Raw genomic sequence first — 3,471 nt, 5'->3', positions numbered from 1 at the left:
GATAGATAGATAGATAGATAGATAGATAGATAGATAGATAGATAGATAGATAGATAGATAGATAGATAGATAGATAGATAGATAGATAGATAGATAGATAGATAGATAGATAGATTCATTAATTCATTCTCAGGGGGGGAATTTGAGTACTATATTTTCCATCTTATAAGTCGCATCAGTCCAAATATGTCTAATAAAGTGGAGAATAAATAAAGAAGAAATAAAGTGGAGAATCCATAAATATGTTGCTTCGCCGTATAAATCACATCTATTATGCATCACCACTGACAACACGGAAATGTGGACCGGTGTTGTGCCCAAAATGGATTGGCTGCCAAATGGCAGCCATGGAAGTGTGCACAGGAGGACTTTAACAAGAATTTAACAAGATTAACACTTAAAAACGATTATTTGTTTGCTTGAAATTATATCACAGGTGTGTCTCAATCTAACTTTTCCTTAATAAATGCACTTTGATGGTCAAATCAGATGTATTTCAAACGCCGATATACGGAAACATGAACGCGTAGAGGGCAACTCGCTGTCCATTTCTTTCAAATTTGACATGATTACCACTTTAAAACAATTGATTGTTTGCTCGATGTTATAGCAAAGGTGTGTCTCAGTTGAACGTTTACTTAATAAATGCACTTCAGTGGTCAAATCAGCTGCATTTCACCGTGGCGGTGCAGTGAAATGAAGCTGATTTGACATTTGCTCCAGGCAGACGACAGTGGTAGCTATAGCTAGCCGATTGTGTCATTAATAGCCACTTTTACCTATTACATGATACAACGGCATGCCATACTACTCGACTGCCATCTAGTGGCTGAAAATGGTAGTATTCAATAGTTTCAGTCAAAATGAATGAAAACGGTCGTATCTCAGCCAAAAATTGGTTTATAAATATGGGGAAAATCCATAAATATGTCGCTTCAGCGTATAAGTCGCAGGGCATGAAAATTATGCAAAAAAACAAAGTGACTTATACAGCGAAAAATATGGTACATATAGTAAAAGTTATCTATCTAAGGAAGCCAGCAAATTGTGTTGAATACAGGGTAGTTAATGAGTTAACTGTAAGAGATTGTGGAGCTGGTGACCACAATTAAATACTTGGGTCTGTATCTGTCCAGTGTCCTCTTATGGGCTCTGAACGCAGCCATCATTGTGAAAAGGCTCACCAACGCCTGTATTTTATAACTAGGCTGAAGCAGGCTGGCCTTCGTGGCCTATTTACATCAGTGTGTGGTGGAGAGTCCTGACCTTTGAAATAATGGTTTGGTACAACTGCTCTGGGTCTGACAAGAAGATGCTGCAAAGAGTGATTCAGTCTGCTCAGAACCTAACAAAAAGCAGCCTCCCTTCTTTAGAGGACTTTGACATCAGCAGATGCAGGACCAGAGCAGGGAACATCATGACAGACCCCCACCCACCATACCTACAAAACTATTCTCCGTCCTCTCTTCAGGCTGGAGGGTTCAGGAGCAGCTTCTGAGGCTATATGAGGCTCATGAACCTGGGTTTTAGCTGTCCTCTGCGCTTCATTTTTTAATTTTACTGATCTTACTCTGTTTTTATTGCTGTTTGTGTTTAATTTACGATGGTTTTAGATTGTAGGATGGAGTTTATTTTTTAAGGTTTTCAGGATATTTATTGTCAATGATTTTTAGCATTGGTACCTGGGGAACAAATGTCATTCTCATGTTTTTAACATGGAACGCAGTTGGTAGAGCTGCTGCCTCTCAGCGAGCAGGTCCCTGGTTCAAATCCCAGTCTGGGATCCTTTCTGGGTGGAGTTTGCATGTTCTCTCCGTGCATGCGTGGGTTTTCCCCGGGTGCTCCGGTTTCCTCCCACGGACCAAAAACATGCATGTTAGGCTGATTGGTAACTCTAAATTGTCTCTAGGTGTGAGTGAGAGAGTGAATGGTTGTTTGTCTCGTTTGTCTCGTTTGTCTCCATGTGTCCCTGTGATGGACTGGAGACCTGTCCAGGGTGTACCCTGCCTCTCACATAGTCACTGCTGGATAATAGCACCAGTGACCCCCACAACCCGGAAAGGAAGAAGTGTGTTTAAATAATGGATAAATGGATGGATGTTTGTAAAATGTTTAGCAATAAACTTGAAATATTAAAACTAGTAGTAGTGGTACATTACACAATGACTTTAGAAACTCATCTCTTTTATTGAGAACTCATTAAACAGTTTACCTGTGTTCATCTTAAAATATCTCTAAACTGTGGACCTTTTTTATTTTTGTCCTGCTTACTTAAAAAGTGGAAGAGGAAATTACATTACCAAGCATAAAAGTGAAATTTGAAGTATCAGGGTCTTTCTATGAGTACAAGTACAAGTACAGTACTTGAGGCTGGTATTGAGACCAAACTAATTCCATTGCCAGTGTTGTTATTGAAACACCACCAGTAAACCAGTTCCTGTGTTTGGTTTTCCTCTCTAACTCTACACCTGTTACATGTACAGTCAAAATAACCAGTTCTGTTCCCTATCCCACTAAATAAAACTTAACACACGCACAAATCATATGTTTACAGTTGGTTGTCCTGGACAGGTCTCCAGTCCGTCACAGGGACACTTAGAGACAAACAAGACAAACAACCATTCACTCTCTAACTCACACCTAGAGTTACCAGTCAGCCTAACATGCATGTTTTTGGTCTGTGGGAGGAAACTGGAGTACCTGGAGAAAACCCACGCATGCACGGAGAGAACATGCAAACTCCACCCAGAAAGGCCCCCGGCTGGGATTCGATCCGGCGACCTTCTTGCTGAGAGGCAATAGATCTATCAACTGAGCCATCGTGTCACTTCTGCACCTTAAAATCTTTTAAAGTTCAAACTGATTTAATAACGTGTGAAACTCATGGAAAGAAAACAGCTCTGTTTTGTTTTTCAGGGCTCGTGGACGGAGGCTCTCTGGAAGAAAGTGCTGCCCAGGAGGAGCAGAAGTCAAAGAGCAACGCAGCCAGTCCTGCAGAGCCTGAGAGCTCAGACTGGGGATCAAACTGCTGCGAAGGGAAAGCAGAGGTGGACCACCGATGCCCGGAGGAGCACGGTGTCACTGCAGTGACAGCGAAGCAGAAGAAAGAAAGAATAAAAACGAACAAGCAGCCGGACTCTACCTGTAGAGGGGTGCTTTTATCAGACAGGAGCTCACCACAGGTGAGATGTAAATGACGTCACTGAAGCAACTTCATGTTTGTTCTGTTTTTAGGCCCAAGCATTGAAATCAGTACACAGGTCTGTTGAAATGCAAGTGTTGTGTCCTAAAAGGCCTGAGCACCTGTGGTTGTGTATCTCTGGTCTGTGGCCAGTATAATATTCACACAAGGATCAGATTCAATGAAGATACAGTAGTCCCTCGTTTATCGCAGGGGTCTATCCCTGCCCCCCCCCCCCCCCCCCCCCCGCCAAGCAATAAGTGAAAAACCGCAAAGTACCCCAGCACCAT

The 3,471-nt window shown here is 42.1% G+C and overlaps 1 long non-coding RNA gene across 1 annotated transcript in view; it reads left to right on the top strand.

Moving 5' to 3' along the window:
• LOC119411656 overlaps positions 1–3,471 on the top strand; it is an 8,354-nt gene that overhangs the window by 601 nt on the left and 4,282 nt on the right. The window contains exon 2 of the long non-coding RNA XR_005186899.1: positions 2,917–3,182. This is a non-coding gene — a long non-coding RNA (uncharacterized LOC119411656). The remainder of the gene's footprint in view (positions 1–2,916; positions 3,183–3,471) is intronic.

The sequence above is a fragment of the Nematolebias whitei genome, chromosome 7 (assembly GCF_014905685.2).
Source record: "Nematolebias whitei isolate Nwh7 chromosome 7, NemWhi1, whole genome shotgun sequence".
Classification (NCBI taxonomy): domain Eukaryota; kingdom Metazoa; phylum Chordata; class Actinopteri; order Cyprinodontiformes; family Rivulidae; genus Nematolebias; species Nematolebias whitei.
This window is presented reverse-complemented; position numbering and strand designations above follow the sequence as displayed.